Source organism: Leptopilina boulardi, unplaced genomic scaffold (assembly GCF_019393585.1).
Source record: "Leptopilina boulardi isolate dan_hultmark-lab unplaced genomic scaffold, ZJU_Lbou_2.1 LbouV2_123, whole genome shotgun sequence".
NCBI classification, from domain to species: Eukaryota; Metazoa; Arthropoda; class Insecta; order Hymenoptera; family Figitidae; genus Leptopilina; species Leptopilina boulardi.
This window is the reverse complement of record NW_026137667.1, coordinates 1,472,724-1,494,488: the sequence shown is the minus strand read 5'-3', so window position 1 is coordinate 1,494,488 and position 21,765 is coordinate 1,472,724. Positions and strand designations below refer to the sequence as shown.

Here is a 21,765-nt window from a genome sequence, read left to right as displayed (position 1 = left end):
TTGAAATTAGAAGTCACCAGGGGAAGAGCTTGATGTATATATTTGGATGAGAGTCCCAAATATTCAAGAACACCAGGAAGACAAAATTGTTGTTTTGTTGACGATTTGTCAAACTATTATTGGCAGCCAATTTCCTATGGACTTCTCGCATCAATCAATTTAACATCGGATAGTGCAGGGATCTGCGTATTGATTTTCGGTCGCGGGTATTATATTATTGAATATTAATTGATCTCAATGACACCGAGAATAAAGGCCGCTGTTTAGCGACGATTTCGAGTTTGACTCGTCTGCCATTTTACTTTCATTCTCATACTGGTGTTCGTAGAGTCAAGTTGTGTTCTATTCTTTTTTGCGTAAAATAATTAAAATTTAAAATTATAAAAATGAGACGAGGCCTCATTGTCAAATGGACGGTGACTCAAAATAAATTAATTAGGAGTCGTTTCCTTCAGAGTCGATCTCATTATTATTAAAGTATAATTGAATAAATAAAATATAAATCTTGTCTTTTGGCCTTCTGTCAGTATTTAACTTTTTCTAAAATTTGAATAATCAGAAGAGTAATCATAGAATGTTGATTTTTAAGTGAAATTACATAGAGTGTAATATTTGACTTGTAAATGACATTGTTGAATCTATTTGAATTGTAATTCGATTTTGATTTAAACGCACATGTGTTCATTGCACAAACGCTTCATTCTACAATTGAGTGTACTGAAGACCAAGTTGCATTGTGTCAACGTTGGCCTAGCATTGGGTTCTATGCTCCATAATTCAGGCTTAAGCTCTCCTACATCCTCTCTCTATCCCTCTGTCCCTTGCTCCCGTTTGCTATCTACTACCCGGAGCTGTTGATACCTGTAGAGCAGAGGAAACACTGGAAACAGTCCCTACTCTAATAAACTAATCGGCAAATACAAAGGGCTTGAAAGAGCCACTCGGCCATGACTGAACAAGAAAAGCTACTTGGAAAACAGTGCTCTCTCAGCTTTCCTCACTGGCACTTAGACCAAGTCGCTCATGAATAACGCAAGGATAAAACACGACTCCGACTTCGTGACTGGAGGATCGAAAGGATTTCATTTTATTCCACTTTACTAAATACGATTGCGAAATGATTTCGAATTCTTCAAGCAGAAAACTGCCACTGGAAAATAACCTGCTCGATTATATCAAGCTCAATTTTTTAACATCGAAGAAATCACTAAATTCTCAGTATAGAAAAACCTTTTTCTGGAACACGTAAATTAGAGTGTTATTGAATCAACTATTTCACTATAAATTAGACAATACGAATAAAGTTTTCCAAACATAAAAAACCGACAATGTTTTTTAAGAAAGCTTTCGTAGTTACTTCTACAAAAATGCAAATCTGAAGTACTTAAACAAATCCGCCACATTATTACTAATTTGAATTAGTGGCCCACTTTTTACTAATTCAGATTTAAAGAGGAGTATGTAAAAATTGAGATTTATTATAATTATAATATAACGAAACATAAATAATATTTTTGAATTATAACATAAAATAAAAAAGTTAAGATAAAACTGAATAAACACAGACATTATTCAATATTCAAAAGTTTAACATTCAATTAGAAGACTAAGCAAGTCTGTGAATCATTCTCTCTTCTGATCAAACTTTGTCTTTCTATAGTCCTTTTGTCTTTGCCAACCTATGTTAAAAAGAATAAATTGAAATAAAATTAAATTGTGACGGGAAAACATTTCTTAACGTTATTTTGAGAAATAAATGATCGACATTTATTTAAAGCTTATTATTTTGGTGTTTGATCAGAGTATAACGAAAAGAGTCGATATTTGATCATATTTTATCTAATTCAAGTAAGTGATTAATGTACTTCATTTTATTTTATCTTTTGTAATAAATTCGTATTCCTGGAAGTCGCTTAATCTTTTATTTTTTGGATTCACCAACTTCCGTCTCTGTGATTTTTAAAGTCTTTTGTTAATTTTAATTAATAAATTAACTGGCGTCCGCGTGCAATTTATATCTTTATTTTATCGTCTTATTTAATTATTTTTCTTTAAAATAGAAATTATTCCGTCTCAAAATGAAATAATTTATTAGGTCATTCCATTTTTATATTTACCTACATTTAATAATAATAATTATTATTTAATAATAATGTATTAAATTAAATTTTCTTTATTTTAAATGTTTTTGTTAAAAATGAAATACCTATTGCAAATATGGTAATTTACATTCAGTGTTTTTCTATCTATATATAAAACGGCTGACAACAGGGAAATATATTTCGGTCAAAATGAGGACGTCCTCATTTTAAATAACTGCTTATATCCCCATATTTGTCGACAGTGACGTTTAAAATTATTTTGTTGTATTTTTATTCTGACTTTATGAAAATAAATTGTTAAAACTTTAAAAATATATTTTAAAGTTTGTTTAATTTGGTTTAAATTATTAATCCGGAATATTGATTGTATTGATAAAATAAAATAAAAATTTTTAAAAAATCTAAAAATTCTTATTCATTTGTCAATTTGCAAGCTTTTGACATTAATAATAATTTAATAATACATTGTGCATCAAGTAGGAGACATAGGAGATTACCATAAGCGAGAAGTTTGTCGCAGGAGTGCGATAATAATACATGTGGGGATCTCTGTTTCCCACGAGGTGCACACACTATTTCCTTTTAAGACTGCAAAGGGAAATGCGATTAAGGGAATAAAATCATCGATTTACGATTATAGTATCAGCTCCATCGTGTTTGAGAAATGAGAATGTAGGCCCTGCCAAGCTAAAGGCCGAATTTCGTTTTATATCCTGTATGTAATAGGACATGCTGAATATCCGCATGCTGTTAGGATCTGATGCAGTAAAGCTCCTCCAATAAAAACCATCTTCGAAGAAAATTAAAAAGAGAAAAAAATTTTCATTTTTGAATTCTGGATCAAATAACATCGAAATATGTCAAAAAATCGTAAACGAAAATTTTTACCAACACAATGCTTCCTTTATGAGAAAGCAATATCATATTCTCTTCACACATGGGAAAAATGCGAGAATTCTTTTCGCGGCATAGTATTTATAATACAAAAAAACGTCTATGCAGCATTCATCAATTTTCATAGTACGTTCTTTTATTTTAATTTATAATGCACTAGGGAAAAAATGCAATACGTGCCAAGTCACGATAATCGATAATCTTTCAGAATATCATACAATGCGCTTATACTTGCGGGGCAGTAATGAATTACTAAAGAACATTTCAAATTTAAGCGACAATATCTTTGTTAAATCCCACAAGAGAATTTACAAACATATAATGAAATGCTTATGAAATGTAAATTAATTAATATAATAGAAATAAAAATTTTCTTAATTATGATTTAATTTTTTTCTTTTAGTAAATTAATTTAATAATCATATATAGATTATTATTTTTTGATTTTTTTTTATAAATAATATATTCACTCTAAAAGATACTTTTGCCAATATCTTATAAGTTTGGTGTCATAAATAACAATTATCGCTTCAACAACTTTCGATGTAAACTCAATAAAGTCGGTGCACCAATAACTTCACTTGTGTGAACTAATAGTCCCGTTTTAACTCAATTCGATATTTGTAGATGACAAATCGACAGAAAGGAACATAGAACTTACCAACTTCTTCAAGTTTCCAGTCACTTCCCACCATTCTTGAGAAGCAGTCCAATATTTTTTCTCATCCAAAATGCGACCTGAGAAAAATAAAAAAAAATTTCAATCAATAATTATTGTTATGAAATATTTAATGATATTTATTATTCACACCATATTGAGGATGTCTACTGAAAATTTTGACATTTTGTAATATATATAATTTATTAAAATCTCTTGTTTTAGTAAAATGTTTAAAAATCAATACGGACGAATTGCAATTATATTTGACACAAGATATTATTCATTTGTTGTAACAGAACGAATTTTCAGAAGATAGATTAAAATTAAAATGCACGTGATCTGATATTGGATCGGTTAAAATTTTATAAACGCTTCCAATTCCTGTGTCTCTTTTACACTAAATCAATTAACTTTTTTTTTAACATTCAATGTAGAATTATTTTTGTTTTTCGTTTAATAATTTATAAAATTTTATTGGATCAAATTTAATTATGAAACGGTGTCATTTGAATTCGATGAAATTTCTTTTATTAACAAATATATCAATGGTGATTCAATATTTAGTAAGCGGAAAGAAAATGTGATATTAAAATAGCATTGACTGCATAACAAAAGTAGTTGCCAGTACTGATAAATTTTGTTTTAAAAGTATTCCCTGGTTAACAAAAACCCAATTTATTTTGAGATTTCAAATCTTTAATTTATATGTTTTTCTGTTTCTTGGCTTTAGCACAACTTTTCATTCGCCTTAGATATTATTGCTTCCGGTAAGATTGCTAGGATAGCATATTTCTCTTGCATCAAGACACATGAGTTATTTAGTGTGAGATAAAGTCAAAATCCTCAATTTTGTACTAAAACTTTGCAACCACTTGGTAAACACAGAGGAGTAATATTTCGCATTGATGGTATATAATATCCCTTATCTCTGCTTATCTCATTCGAGAGATGGCACCTCTTTTTAGTAGGCACACTGTATGCCAGGTGCCATCTCTATATGTATATCACGATACAGAAGGAGATAATGGGGAAAAGGGGGATTTACTGCGCAAAGGCTAGATAGGAACATATAGTGGGATCATAGCGAATTTAGCGAAGTGTCTCGCGAATAATAATGACCGTAAGTCGAGAAAGTAAATAGTGCGCCGAGAGTATTTTGCTTAAAGGAGAAGCTACACGGTAATATATCGGGGTTTGTGAGACACATTTTATCAGATTGGAAGTGAGACTCGTTTGTTTGTTTCTCTTTTGAAATATCTGACAGAAAATAAAGTGCACCTGTCGTCTTTATTCGTTGTTTAAATTAATTCTGGCGCACGAGATATCTCCAATCATTGTTTTGGGTGTCCAGCGAGAAATTGTAATAGCTACCATTAGCCAATGCTTTTGGAAGGTAATAGCGTCCACTGTTTTATGTACCTATTTGCTATACGATTACGCCACTTTATTTTATAAAATACATGTCGTCCTCGACCTTATATACTGCAATCATCTATAATTGAGATTTTATCTTCTCTTTCAAATATTTACATTTACAACTAAAAATTTGTGATAATTAAAAAATTCAAAAACAAAATTTAAATAAATGTTAGAAATAAAAAATATTTAAATAATAAAAATTAGATTGAATGCTTGACCTCTTTTCAAATTATCTTCAATAAAAGGCACCAAATGCATGGAAATATTTTCGAGGATGATGCCCAATATCCGTAGCCCCAGGGAAAGCAAACGAAAACTAGTGGCGAATGTGGTTCAAGCAAAGCAGCTTTATGCTACCCCTGTTTGGGCTTCGGCCCTAAAGATCCAAAGCATCTTTGATAGACTTCTCTCGGCGCTACTTGCGCTGTTCTGGTACTTGCTAAATTACCGCCAATGGATTTATTGATGATGGAAAGGCAGGAGATTTTCCAGCTTAACAAAGATCTGGAGGGTACTTCAGAACGTAGCAATAGACTCAAAACGGTAATATGTAGATAGTCCAGAAGTACATAGACTCGTTCAGAGATAGCAGGAGAAATGGGGCTAATCCATAAAATTTGGTTAAGAAAACCATTGATACTGATAAATTATTATTAGCTAGAGGTATGAAGCTGCCCCTTCTTCCTTTGCGGTCAATCAACTGTGGTGTACACCAACCACGTCGCAGGAAGTGGAAGTTGCAAAGACTTTCGAGGAACCTAAGAAGATATTTGTAAAGATTTAGTACAAATAATTATAGAGAGTCCTAAGATAAGGAGACATAAAATGTGAATAAAACATTTCACCTCCTCCTTTCAAGAAAATGGTTACTTATTATTGCTATCATTAATTTTCTGTGGTTAAATAAAACTTTTCGTTTTAACGTTACAAAATGCTAAGACATTGATCAAGTCAAATTGGATTACTGCGACCGTTTTAATTGAAAGTATTTTTAACCATGTAATCAAAGGTGCAAACATTACTTCACTTGATTGCTATTATATATAAGCATTGTCAACTCACGTTTAATTAAACATTATAATGACTGGACATTAATTAAAGACTGCAAGACGCTTACTCTGTGACGATCTTGAGATTATTTCCACTAAAGAATAAATTTTTCTATTCTTTAAAGATTCATGTTTTTAATATCAAAAATATTTCAGTTTTGTGACTGCTTCTTGTTTAATTGTATTTGTAATAATACAATTATAGGTATTTCCTGCGGATTTAAATCTCAATCATCAAATCCATTATTATATTAAAGTTGTAAACTACCGATCTATAAAATAAATACTTAAATAAACATTACTTGAAATAAGGAAAAGGTTGAATCGAGTGGACAGTAGTAGATCGTATATTTCCTTTTTGTTCGTATTTAAGAGATAATGTATTCTCTTTCAAGAAAGGAATAAAATAAATGATGCATATGTTAGATATACAATATTCTCCTTGTTTCACAAAAGTTGTAAACTTCTGAATAATCTTGTTTCGAATAGGATCATTATTTTGTGTAACCTTCTAGAATAATTTTAGCTAAACTCATGTAACTGAATTGAAATTAATTTAGGTTAAAACTTGAATAAAACTTTATCTATGTATATATAAAATATTATGTTTAGAAAGTTTAATATTTGAAGGAAATTTATAAACTATTTTGATTGTAGGTATTGTTTTACAATAAAAAAAATTATGACATAGTCTCATTTCCTTTAAATTTATAAGGGATTTTTTCATTTTCCAGAAAAACAGTTTTTTATTAAAAATTATTTTTTAACTTATTTTTCAGTTAGTATGATTTGGAAAATACTTAAATAAATAAATTTTCTTATAATTTAATTTATTGAAAAAGAAAAACAAAAAACAATTCAATAATTAAGAAGTACAATTTTATAAGTGTTTAAAGGTTTTAAAGTTTAGTAAAATAAAACAAGAACATGTAAATTATGTCAATCTTTTATAACCTCAGGACAGCTGGTAAGACCATAAAATCCTGGTTTATTGGTGACGTTACGAGTTCTTTTTACTATGGAAAAAAGATACATTTGTTGTTTAATGTTTCTTTGTATTTACTTTTGCCAGTAACTCTAGTCTTAATTATTCCTTTTATATTTGTTTTCTGTCGTTTGCTGTTGTTGACGATTGACCACAAACACATTGCTTCTCTCTTGAGCGCGGGCATTGTGCCATGAAAACAAAACCCGAGCAGTTGACAAATTTGGTCTAGATTGCGAATCCTAGACTAAAATGAGATTAGAATTTCCTCCCATCTACAACTTTCAAAATACGACCTCCATTATGCTAGTTTCTCTTCAATGATTTAAATTATATTCATTTCTCAACAACTTGTATTTGTACGAAGGCAATTACGAATTGTTTATAATTGTCTCCGATTTATTAATGTTGTACTGATGAGTAAAATATTTATTATTGAAGATCAGTGTTGACCCAAAATTAAATCAAAAGATCAGGTATATAAGTTAATTATTCAAGAATACAATAGTGAAAAAGAAAATTGAAAATGTTAATTAGTTTAGCGAATAGAAAACAAAGGGAGTGCAATCTCATTTTTTACCAGTCTCCCAAATGCAAATTTTACCGTAAAAAATTCGCTTATTATTTTTTGATTGGTAAAGTTTTAAATAATAATTAAACTAATTAATATTTTTAATTGTCTTTTTCACTATTGTATTTTTGAATAATTAACAAATACTTTAAACTGTAAATCGGTCTCCAATCATCCCAAGGTCCTAATGGAGGCAGGTTATATGAAATGTTCACAATTATTTCCTTCATTCGATTGCAAGAAGCAGTTTAAAACACAAGCTATTTAATTTCCAATTGTAAATAACCACATCCAAACCAATGATAATAATTGGTGAGACTCTTTCCCAATTGTATTTGCATAGATTTTTGAGGATCATTAAATTACGTGAAGTATCAACTCTGCTAGGGTGAATTTTCACGGACATATCACTGAACTTGATTAGCTTTGCAATTGATTCCATTTCGACTGTTCCAATTATTTTGCAATAGAGAAAATGGTTTTTTTTTGTAGAGCCAATCATATTCTTGGAAATCTACCCTTGCAGCGTCAATGAACTACATAATTGTTACGTTTACACTTGATCTTTTTCAAAATCAGTATAACCTTATTACTCTTAATTATAATAATAATATTAGAAATGTTAATCTGTCATAATATGATATAAAATAATAATATTATATGATACATAAATGATTTTACAAATATCCAAGAATTGGAGCACTCAGGGCAATTTAATACCTGGTTGTTTTCCTTTATACAGAGAGAAGAGAACAGGGCAGCGTATTTTACAGAATTCAGCGAAAATATTTGATATTTCCAGGAGGGCATAAATTCCTTGGCTGGGCAGAGAATTCCAGGTCGATGACGTGAGAGCTCAGCATATTATGCATCTTGGAAGCGACGTCAAATAACTGGCTTCGAGTCTGTTCCTTGAAACTTGAAAGCCATAGCGATTGCTTTCCACTGGCGCACGTGACGTGACTATATTTCCAACAGAGATTCGGCAGCTTCATGTATTCCGCTTCAACACACGCACACACGCTACATCCGTACGGGACATACTTCCTGTGCAGGGTAAACAGTGGTTTACCAGTGACTACTGAATTAGTACACCTAGTGGAATCTCCAGGAATGTCTCCTACACTTGCAAGAGTGTACACTGAATGGTGAACCTCTACTTTCCCCTTGTTAATCCAGCCAATGTCAAACAACATTGTTTTCGGAGTAAACTATCCGTGGCATATGTATGTGTACGGAAGCTGGGTAGCGTTATAAATTTAGACGGATTTTGACGCTATGAACGTTCAGTGGCATCGTGATAGTATTATCACTAGGATTCGTGGCGCTCGCCATAGAGCTACTCTCGTTGTAATAAATTGACACTAGCTGTGGGAGAAAATACTGCAAGTATTTATATAGTTTAACTTTAATTCTCTGATAGATACACCGGGTGGTGCTATTGTCATCTGTAGGTATTATCTTTGTGAAATTGTGTGATAGGAATTATGTTTCGAAAAAAAAACCTGTACAGATAGTGTCTTCAAAGGGTTATCAGATATTCTGATTTATCAGGTTTTGTCATTTTTTAGGTAGTTATTTGGTTTTTATGAAAAAAGATTTGAAAGGCGAAAAAAGTTATCAAAATGATATTGCTCATGTACCAAACCCAAATCCGAGATTAATTTATTTTATTAAATAATTTTAAATATGTGGGTAAGACTCGGTTGATGATGAAATCACACAAACCCAGAAGTTAAAATTCGGAATTGTTATTTGCGATAATCCAATAATTTTCTCGTTTAATTTGTTCACAATATTAATAAAATAATTCATATAAAACGATACAATAACTTTATTATAAATCTTAAATTATAATTGGTGATTCTATTACAATTATTCCGCGGGAAAGTCCTATTAGTTCTATTATTATTTCTAAATTAGGACGGGGTAAGCAACGAATGAAAGGCAACAGACGGAATGTTCAAATTAATTAAATTTTTAAACCAACTGAATGGTACACTTTACAGTATATGATAAATGTCTATAATAGATATTTCAGATATATAAAAAATATCCATAAAGATGTCTTAAAAACGTTTTAGAAGAGGAAACTTTTTATATACCACAGACACCTTATAGATATTAATTACATCCTTTGCATATCTGTCGATGACCTAGAGATATCTTTATGATGTACGTAACTATGGTGCAGGAGACATGAGATAGGAAGAGAGACACTCGGATTCATACTATAGCTTTTAGCTTAAAGGGAAAAGGATTGAATGTTTTATATACACAAGGAATATTGGTTCTTTAAAATAAACATTTTTTAAATTCCGTAAAAAAAATCAGAATATCAGAAACAAATTAACTTTCTCCTTTATTTATTTTGATAACAATAACATTTAAAATTTAAATCAATATGTAGAGAGTATACTTTAACTTTTAAAGATGAATTTGAATATTCTCCGAGGGGTTGTTCACACGCAATTCAATGGTTAAATCAACATGTTTAAAAAGTGATTGATATTTCTTAGTCACTAATTAATTTATAAAAGAGGGAATTACGTTATTTATTCATAATTTATCTTATTTGTTACTATAATGAATAATTAATTATTAACACTTAACAAAGGCAAAAGTTATTTGAATTCTAGATAAAACATTTTAATACGTATAATGCTATGTCTTTCCGTGACTTTTACATAACTTTTGAATATCTTTTGTCATCCTCTGAAAATAGCTGCATATTTTACTTGCTCATGCATTCCCTAACAAAGCAGGTTTATGTTTTATATGCATCTTTTTTTCTTATTATTTGACTTTTATCAAACAAATAAATCTGTTTTTTTTATCTAATAAGCCGCAGTACTGTTTTGCTCCCTACTTTAAACAAGACGCTTTACAGATGAAATAATGAGGTACCCTTTTAAGTAACAAAATATTTAATATATAGAATTTATTTTTTCAATTTAATTGAAAGATATTAAATTTTTAAAGTGTAAGAAGTAAAATTCGTCAAAAGTGGAAGAATATTTCTTCATTTATGAATCGTTAAATACATATTATTAAAAGGTAAGTTTGAATATTTGCATAGTTACAAAGGCTTCTGCTGGAGGAAATAAACATAGTTTGTAAATAGGTCAATTGAAGCGCCTGGAAAGTAAATGAGACCAGAAAGCCACATTCTAAAAGCTCTGGTATTATCATAACCAGGATTATGATATAAAAATCGATGTTAAAGTTTTTTTTACTACTAGACTTGCGACACCTTTCTCTGAAAATGAGAGAAAATTTTTTTTTTCAATATTTGCTTCTTGGAAAAAAAAATTAATGCATAGAAGAATTGTTAAAAATAATTTAATCAATTCAATTATTACATTGTCAATTGATTATCTATTTTTTATGTTATTTTTATACACTGTTTTTACATGTAATATAATATTAACAAATAGTGCATTAAATTTTAAATATAAAGGAAAATAATTAAATTATAATGTTTAATTATGTAAGAGTAGACATCATAATTTATACACCCGGAAAATAGTGATGTAAGAGTTAAAAGAAAATTGCTTCTCTGATAGGAATTTTAAAATATATGAAATAACTAAACACAGTGCTAGCAGTTCTAACAGATTATTTTTTCTTAGTGATATTAAAATTTGAAAATTTCTATTCTAACTAACTTTTCCTATAGTGATACTAATCTTACAAGAATTTAGAAAGTCTCTGTTTCTGACTTTTACTACTGATACTAAAAGGCAAAGAATTTATAACTTTTGGCCTTACTGATACTGACGTATTTAATTTGCAACGCTAGTGAATTAATTTCATTAATATTTTATTTATAATTTATCTTGAATTTTTAAAATAATTTTACAATATAATTCAGTTAGCTCATAATTAATAGACACATTAATTCATGTATAATTAAATTCAGATGATGAACATTCATTGTGTTCGAAATTGTGGTTATTTAGTCGTATAATTGAAAGGAAAATTATACCAATTTCCGATAATTGAAACAGTAGCTTTATAAAATTAATAAATTGTTGACGAAAGCAGTTTAGAAATGACCTTGAGTGGTGGATACACATTGCAGGAACTCCCATTTGATGTTCTGGATGTACTTGAATTGCTCTTCATAAATTGAGTTTGGCCGCATTAGCCATAATTACACATAAAGAGAGAATCATATGTAAATGACTTTTAAGTATTAATATCCCTCCCTTTTTCTCTCTGTAAAGTTAATTAAAAAATACTCAAATAATTAATAGAAAGAATTTAGAATTTTTTTACCTTGTTTGAAAATGACACAAAATATTAAGTTTATTTGTAATAATAATAGTAATTTAATAATAATTAACAATAATTTATATAATAAGATTCCACATATTGTAATCCGATGTAGCACAACTAACTTTCAAGTTTTACTGTGAATCCGTTTAAGGGAGGATGGAGAGAAGGGTGAAAGACAGTTTCAGCGAAGCATCGCATAATTTATCTCCACATTTAATATTTTTAATTTTTTACAAATAATTACGTAATATTTTTAATTTAATAAAATAATACTTTTCAAATGTAAATGTAAAATAAAAAATAAATTCAAATTAATTATATTTTGACATAATAATTCCTCATAATCTTAGTGAAAATTAAAATTATAGAAATTTCAATTTCAGGAAATCATATGACAAATTAATTAAATTAAAATTAAACCAATTTTTTCTTTCTTTGAAATCAACATCCGTCTGACCTGAATTTTACTGATAAATGACATGTATCCGAATTCGAAGTTATGAATTATTCATCAAATTAATTATTAATTAATCTTAAAGTTCAAAATTGATTTATTAGACATTACATTTTTTAATAAAATTGAAGTTATATTAAATAGAACCTTTTGAAAAAACTCAAGTCGATTTTTATTCTCTAGATGCTGCTAAATTAAAACTAATTAATTATTCAGTTAAATATTATTAATTTACTAATTTCTGTAAAGATCACAATAATACTTCACTAATTAACCGCAAAGAGGACATGGAATTAATTTTTAATTCCCTATAACTCACAAAATAGAAATCTTTATTGTAAAATATTTCTAACATATTCTAAATGAAAAAAAAAATACAATTCATTATTATTTGTGGATTATTATAATTTTTGTTTATATAATAATTTATTGTAAGGATAGAAAAGCAAACGAAATAATACGATATGTTGATTGCAGATTTCAGATTAAATCCTTCGTGTATTTTCGAAAGAGAAAGGACCATACAGATAACGTCCTGATTCGTAAAAGATGGCCTGAGGGGATTCAAAGCGAATCATCCTTTTATTTTGCCTTGTTACATTTCCTAGTTCTAACTCTGCAACGATCCACAAATCGAATTCATGAATAGGTGATATTTTATATATATACACCTCTTCTATTTCCTATGAAACTGTCATGAAAACTTATTCCTATGTGAACATTTTCCTAAAATTTCAAGCAAAATGATTTATCTAGAAAATATATTGGAGTAAAATAATGTGAATTATTTTACTGTTCATTTTATTCACAAATTTATTTATTTATTTATAAATCATACCGATATATAATTAAGTCAACATTTTATGGATATAATTCAATCAAGAGACAATTTATCTTCTTTTGTTATTTATAAAATTCAATGACAGTTATGTAAAAATAATAATTTTGACAAGTACTAAATGAACAAATGATTTATAATTAAATTCTACATCACTGACATCTCTTTGTAAGGCATTGGGTAACCCTCTCCCTTGTGAATATTAGTCTTTTGTGAATATTCAAAATTAGTGAGCTGATCAAACTCTCGTCTAGTGACTGTCAACTACAATAAAGCTCTGATGAAAAAGTTTTCCATTTAGCTCCCGAAAAAAAGTCTCTAACGAATAAAAATAAGTTTTGAAGAATATCTTGGAGTTTGGAAGAGCGTAACCTCCAATCTAGAATCACAATTACAATATCTAAAAAGAATGTATATATATAAAATTTTAATTTTTTCTTGCCTTTTTCCATATAAGTTACAAAATTTATTCCTTTAAATTATTTATTTTAGTAGACTTTCTAAAATATGGAAATGAAGAGAGATATTATATAGAAGTTTGTGCAAACAATATTAAAATGATCAAATAAGATTTTCTTTATGGGTGAAATAGGTACTTGCAATAACTGAATTGTTCTTTGAATAAAACAATAAAACAGAGCGTTGAAAGGGATTTGGAACAATGCATCATGAGATATGCATAGACCATCAATAAATGTTAAATCAGTTGGAACTACTCGTAAGCTTCAATCCTTATGACGGTTGTAACTTTAACAGTAAATCTCCAGGCAACTGGTGTGAACATCTTCGCGGTAGAGCTCTTTTGCCAACAGATAAACTTGGCTCTACTGGGATTAAGTTCTAATTTCCAGTTCAAACATAAGGCACTACTAAGTTCGCAGTTTCGAGCGAATATAATCTAAACTTGAATCAACACATTCAACCTCAGTTATATACAGAGTCATATACGCTATTTCGCTGAATAGAAAAAAAAACTCCACTCATTTACTCACGCGAATTAAGACCAGCTTCCAGAAATTCCTAATTATCGGTTGATTCAACATTTCAGTTTAATTATAATAATCCAGATTTCATTAGATTGTCTAAAATTATAAAAAAACATACATATTATTCCTATTGTTAATAAACCTTTAAGATCCATTATACAATTAGGAAAGAGTGGAGCCCCTCTAATAAAAATCATCTTCGAAGAAGTTTATAAATTTAATTATAAAAACTGTCCAGCGAATTATATTGGAGAATCCAAACGTTCATTAAAAACACGTATTAATAAGCATAAAAATATTAAAAATAAAATATCTGCTCACTCAGAAGTAGGATTACATCGATCAGAATTGAATCATGAGTTTGATTCGGTCTTTTTTCAGAAAATTTCTAAAAATATTTCAGTAACTAGTAATCAATAATTGCTATTTCTGAAAAATTCTTTATAATTTTTTTTTACTTTAGAATATACGATCAGAATATTATTATATTTTTTATTAGTATTTTAAAAATATATAAACCACATGATATTCTATTAACAACGAGTGTAAATTGAATTGATAAGGGTCTCTTCAGATGAATTGGAAGTGCCAAACAAGGTATGTACGTCATGTCTATATGTGGTACTCTAACTGAAAACTCTGATCAGAAACGGCTTTCGGCAATAGAAAGTTATAGAAGTGCCTCCAAAACATGTGCACAAGCTTGTTACATTATTCACTTTATTCACAAGTTCTTCACTTGTGTGTGTGTATGTGCCATGAGTTTCGAATTTCTAACAAAGCTGGTTTGTCACTTGAAACAAAAGTTACAGGTATATTGTTAAGATTTCACTCTAGGCAAATAAAATTATTTTAAATTCTCATATTTTAAGGTATGAAGTCTTAAAAAAAGCCTTTATTTTTCTATTTATAAAATGATATAATATAGTGTCAACCTTAAAGCACCATATACGTGGTACAATTTAATGTATTTATTTATCAAATAATCTGAAAAATGCAAATTATCCATATAAAATGATTTTATCTTCCTCTTTTTCGCGCAATTTACGAGCAACGTATTTGAAAATATGAGAGAATCATTTTTGGATCGCATTCCGATATTAATATCCTTTCATCCCCTTTGTAAAACTAGATATTAATTAAAATTTCTTTTTTTCACTTTTTATTAAAATTTTCGTACAGAGAGAGAGAAAGAGAGAGTGAGAGGTAGCTCTTAAACAATTATTGATAATAATGTGCTTTTATCAAAATGAAGGAAAATTTAATTAATATTTTATATAATCTATCCGATTTTATCACTAAAACTCTCTAGAGCCTTACGGTACTATTAGTGTGATTTTAAAGAATCATTTTGTATATTGTAACGTATTTTTTTGCTATTAATTAGTTTTAAGTTTCTCCAAATTTTTACTGCAATCACTATTAAATTATTATTCAACTATTTACTATTTAATTATTATTTTTTATAAACGTTTCATATCACGAATATTCTACTCGAATTTTCTCGTAACTGCAATAAATTTTATGATCAGTGTCTCTCGTCACTGCAACCTGATGTCATCAACTGTCTATGTCGTAAAATCAATGACGAAGAAAACATAAAGCAAAAGGCATTGAGTAAATTTTTTAAATAATTAAAAATTGCCAATAAAATCAGTTTCTATGTATTAAATAATTTGTAATAATAAGTAAATAAAATATAAATACATATTAATTTCTCTAAAAGTCTTACATTCAAAATAGTAGGGAAATTTTCAATTAATTTTAAAAGAAAATATTTTTTGGTTGTTTCAATATTTTAATCAGCAGAGTGTGTATAAATAAAATTAATTCAACTCTCTATTTCAAATTAAAACATTTCATTTTTTTACTTCATGTATATTCATTCTAAAGTAAATTCCCATTAATTTGAAATTGGCTTTCAGTTATTTTCTATTCATTGGATAAAAGATAAATAGATTTGCAACTAATTTAAAATACATAAATTAAAGTCGACGAAAAAATGTGAAAATGTAACATGAAATATTAAGATAATTTAAAAAACTTTTCAATGATTTACAAAATTCAAATTATATTAATGACTCAAAAACACCAAAACTGATATTAAAAAATTTGTAATATAATTAAAAATAATACAAGTTTAAAAAATTATGAAAAACTATTTTTTTAAACTAATGGAATTTTTTAAATTATACTCATGGCAATATTAAGACAAGAGTGGATAGGATTTTAATTTGAAAATTTTCGTTAATGTGTAAAAGCAGTATTCTCATAGTTTCACTTAAAAATGATAATTCCTTTAATCTTTGAGTTTATTAACAACTTTCATCTCTCCCTCAAATTGAACAAACTTGTTCAGTTTTATTTTTCAGTCAAGTTTCTTGCGCACTACAAAGGTTTCTTAACTTGAGAGTGAATTTCTTATAAACAAGCTCTCGTTAAGCACAAACGCTGACGAAGAAAACATTTTGAAAGTTTGCCTTTTCCACCCTTACAATATATATCTACCACGGACAGTTCATCGTTGATTAGAGAATTACTAATTGCCGTTGGTTTTGAGTAGGAGAGAGGTCGATACTTTGGAGAGCACTTTTGAATGTTCAGTTTTCGAATGCATGATCAGAAACGACTCTGAAAAGCAGAATATGCAGAAATGTTTATTCGACAGGATACACGCGTATTCGTATTTCCGTAACAGCAAACATGTCTGCGGAAATTCGTTCTATTTAGTTTTGAATGGGTCGGATCACATACCACACGTGTATTATTATAGGTAACGAGTCAGTTGCAATGGTATTATTGTGAGTTTTACTACCACATCAGTGGGCGTGAAAAGTCAATGTAAAATCAACCAAACGAAAAGTATTCAATTTTACCGTATGTGTAGGGAAAACCGATACTTTTGCGGGTTCATGAAATTAATATCAATGTAAACTTCGTCATTTTTTTTACGAACATCTTTTTTTGTTTACATAAAATTAAAAAAATTGTTTTTAAAAAATCAAGTTAAACAAAAAAAACTTTCTTTCAGTTCATCATATTTGCTTTTTGTTACTAGGAGGTTTTCGAAGTTACTAAATCCACTGTCAACACTTTTCATGTTGGATCACTTGAGAAATTTCGCCCCATATATATTCCTGATATATTTTGGTACATTTCTGAATGCATCCATTGACCTATATTTGAGAAACTTTTACGACCTAATATTATGGACGCCGAGTCCACGTCAAATCGTCATATCAATTTTTTGAGTAAATTTTATGAAATTTAGTATTTTTGAAAAATATTCTAAAATATTCCGATTTCAATATGTTAGTATTATTTCATTATTAGAATATAAGACACATGGTGACCAACAATTGATTTGTCACAATATTACATCAATTATGATAATTCTTGTTCTGATCGACCCACTAAAAACCACACCCTTTGGCTGGATTAATTCTTACACAATGGAAATGCCGTCAAGCTTTAAACTTTGTAGGTAAAGGTCTTTAGGATCTCGCTTTAGCGATCCATGCCGATCTTTCTGGCCTACTTATTCTTCGTTAGTGCAAGAGTCTTCTTGGATTCCTCAAGGGCGGACCTGAAGAATTTGCAACTTCCGTTGCCTGCGTCATGGATGATGTTAGACTTATCACTATACTTTTCTCTACATAAGAAGCAGCTTGGGGTTCAACTGCAGTTTGCAAACTTATGACCGACTTCACCGCATTTAAAGCACACAGCCAATCTGTCCGATGACCATCATCGTTTTTTTATTTGAAAACATATAAAGCCAATCGTTATGAGTCTCAATTACTCCAGCCTGTCCGCATCCTCTGGGTCGGTGACTATAACTGTGAGCTTCATTCCTCGGCGGTTGGAATGAAGGACCGTCATCTTCCTGCTTACTGGCTTCTGGAGTATTTCCGTCAACGCTTGTTGGACTTCTTCATCCTGGGTAAGGCAATCCAGGTCGCGGATTTTCAGTGTAACCTGTCAATCCACAGTATACACCTTCCCCATGTTTCCAACCGATGTGATAACCTTAGCAGTGAATGCCTCCTTAATGAAGTCCCCTTCAATTTTGATCAGGAGATCTCCTTTTCTTGTATAACTTGCACCCACGACCTGTATGTGGCTGACGTCTAGATTAACTTCCTTCCAAAGTTTGCTCAATACGTTGGCATGCGTTGATCCTGTTGCAACTCGAATTACCATTGTAGATCCACTCGTCGCTTTCTTCTTACTAGTTTGCTTAGGATTCGGTGCTACTATAACCTTCACAATCTTTTTAACAAGAGGTGCCACCAAAGTTGCTATCTCCATTATCAGCTAGGGCGTGCTTTGTATTCGCTTCACTGACAAAATCCTGAAGATTCTTAAATCTGTCCTTAATAGTCACGTTGACATTCTTCTAGACTTAGCAAGAATTTCACCATTAAATTGACAAGTCATTTCTCACTAAGTTGACCAGGTAGATGCTATATAGGTAAATAATTTTATTTTCATGGATGACATTTAAATGGGAAATATTGATACTGGTTTGTAAATATGTTAATAAACAATATTTATTTTTATTATTGAGCAGTTAGACATTGAAATTTATTTTGAATCAATAATTTATTTACTTTTTATTAAATTAAAAAAGGTGAATTACGATTTAAAAGAACTAGGAAAACTGAATCATTCCAAACTTCGTAATGTTTCAGTTTTTCTTTTCAAAAAACACTATTTACTCTTCGTCTTTCAGTGAATTGTGAGGTGGTATTTCAGAATGTGTTTTAAAGCTGTTACGTGGAATTTCAAACAGCCTCCAAGTCTCAAGTTTGTATAATATTTCATTCTATAACCCTAAAATCTTGAATTCAGGACTTAGATTGCGCTTCTGAGAATACTGTGGACACAAGGTCGTAATACCATCCAGTGTTTAACTTCCCCTGTAATTTGAAATTAGGGGCTGTTCGAGTAATACCTAGGCATTTAGCAGGAGGAAGAGATTTCTTATTAACTTATATTTCCTTATACAAGAAAAGAGGGACGGGGGTTTAAATAGAGAGATTTAATGAAATCTTACGTAAGATTAAATTTATCAGCTACCAATTTCAATAAACCGTTTTGAAAATTGAATTCTACTATTAATACAGAATAACTATTTTTTTCTAATTAATGTTTTAAATATTATTGAACTTTTTTTCTAAACATTATGTAACAGTTAATTGAATGATTAGCAAAATAATTTAATCTTTTCCTATATAAATTTTAATGTTCTGTTATCTTTTGATATTAATGGAATATTATAGGCTAGTATGAGTTTAACATAGTCAAAGTAAGTCAAATTGAGCAAGATCAGTAACTTTGTAAAGTTGCCTGGGAAAATCTAATAAAGAAGATGCTCTTAGAAAGCACCTGTTTATCTTGAAATTAACAAGGTTGGTCGTCATCCCGTGAATTAAGATAAGAACGCTCGATTAAACACAAGCACTTTAACTTACTTAACCTAACCAGAATCACTTGATCCTATGGTTAGCCACATCATTTAGATAGACAAAGGCTTCTCGCACCGGACTAGAATATTCGTGTCGAAAATCCACTCACGTACTATGGGCTTTAGTAACATCGTAAACTCTTCTAATTGCAACAGAATTGTTACCATAAACATGCTATTTAACGAGAAACACGTATTTCTCATATATAATTATTGTCAAAACCTCAACCACTTTATTTGCATCTATATCAATATAATTTATTTTATTACATTTAATAAAAGAAAACATTTATTAGACTCTTTACATTCAAATTTAAGTTCACAATATATTTTTATAACAATATATATATTATTCATTTTCTATTGATTTTATTTTATTAATTTGTACACCTCTGAAATTCTCTCTACTGTGATACGAGGACAGTTTTATACTTTTACACAAACATTTAAAAATATAACCATCACGGAAATTTTCATAGTAAAAATACATATTTTTATATATAATTTTTTTCATTTTTCAAATAAAAATCAACGATATTTTATATGAGTTAAAATAAAATTTTCATCGACAATATTTTCATTTAAAATTTATTCATTCAATGATACAGTTATTTGACATTGGATGTAAAATCTGATGATATCATATCTTGTTTTAATAAAATATTTTTCATTGCAACATTTTCTCTTTTTTTTATAAAGCAATAAAATTTACATGTTCCATTTTTTTTTTTGCTGAAACTTTGCATTTGTAGATTTTGCTATACGCAGTTTTAAATATTTTTATCAATGCTGCGTGTATTGACATAAAATTTGTCGCAGGTGTTGAATATTTTTTCGAATATTATTTTGTAATTACATAAAAAAAACTCTTATTGAGAATATAAATAATAATATTGAATTATTTAATTTCTTGAATTACGAAAAAATTAGCTATTTAAACTGTGACGTTAAAATTAAAAATTAAAAGAATCGCAATTAATTAATTTGATATAAAAACTAAAAATTATTTTAGAAAACTTTTTATAAAGTTGCTCAATTCAGCTTTATACATATTTTCATGCAATCAAAGATATAATTTTTTTTTATTGATTGCAAATAAAAAAAAGTTTGATGGGAATACTGAAATTTCCCTGTAGATCGTAATTTTAATAAACCATTTTATATAAAGTGGTACAACAAAATCCTCTTGAACTAATTAGTAAATACAATATATTCCTATTTATGAAATTATGGAAATGATGAAGCAGAAAGTTAAAATGAATACTCATTACTCCTAATTGACTTCACTCTGGGGGTGGATTTCATTGATACAAACGAAGAGAGATTTTATTTTTCTAGAGAGAGCTGCAGCATCTTTTTTTTGTCAAGTAAACGAAAGAAACTGCGCTGGCAAGTTGTTCGCAGAATGGTAAAAATGCGGTTCTCCGCACGAAACTTGAAGAAATTCATATGCACCAACCAGCATAAGTTCTTTATCCCATAAGGCTTTTCTTTATGCAGTAAAAGGCGCATCTAGCGCTCGCTTCTTGTTACTCAAACCGTGCGCAAGAGCAGAGCGCGACGGAATTTGAATTTATTTTTATTTAAAATGTAAAAGTTCTTTCAACAAGCTTTTTCTGGAAGAGCTTGAAAACATGTAATTTAGTTTCGTTGGAACTTCTTCACTGGATGAATGTACGTGAGTAAGGAATTTGTGTCGCAATCATTGGAAATATTCGTGCTTAAAAGTGATGATAACTTTCTCTGTCACCGTTTCTTTACTCACAAAAGTTATACATATTTACAAGTTACCTGATTACTAATTTTACCAATTTATCATTCAACGTCTTGTTGAAAAAAATTGTTAAAAAAATGACAAAGGTGACGATAGCACCGAATCCCAAGCAAACCAGTAAGAAGAAAGCGACGAGAGGATCTACAATGGTAATCCGAGTCGCAAAAGGATCAACGTATGCCAACGTATTGAGCAAACTTTGGAGGGAAATTAATCTGGACTTTAGTCACACACAGATTGTGAGTGCAAGGTCTACAAGAAAGGGAGATCTTCTGATTGAA

General features: G+C 29.3%; 1 protein-coding gene across 2 annotated transcripts in view; it reads right to left on the bottom strand.

Moving 5' to 3' along the window:
* The window catches only part of LOC127290747 (uncharacterized), a 144,408-nt gene that overhangs the window by 88,467 nt on the left and 34,176 nt on the right, over positions 1–21,765 (bottom strand). For both annotated transcript variants that reach the window (XM_051319524.1, XM_051319532.1), the window contains one exon: positions 3,658–3,734. The gene's annotated coding sequence lies outside the window, so the exon portion shown is untranslated. The remainder of the gene's footprint in view (positions 1–3,657; positions 3,735–21,765) is intronic.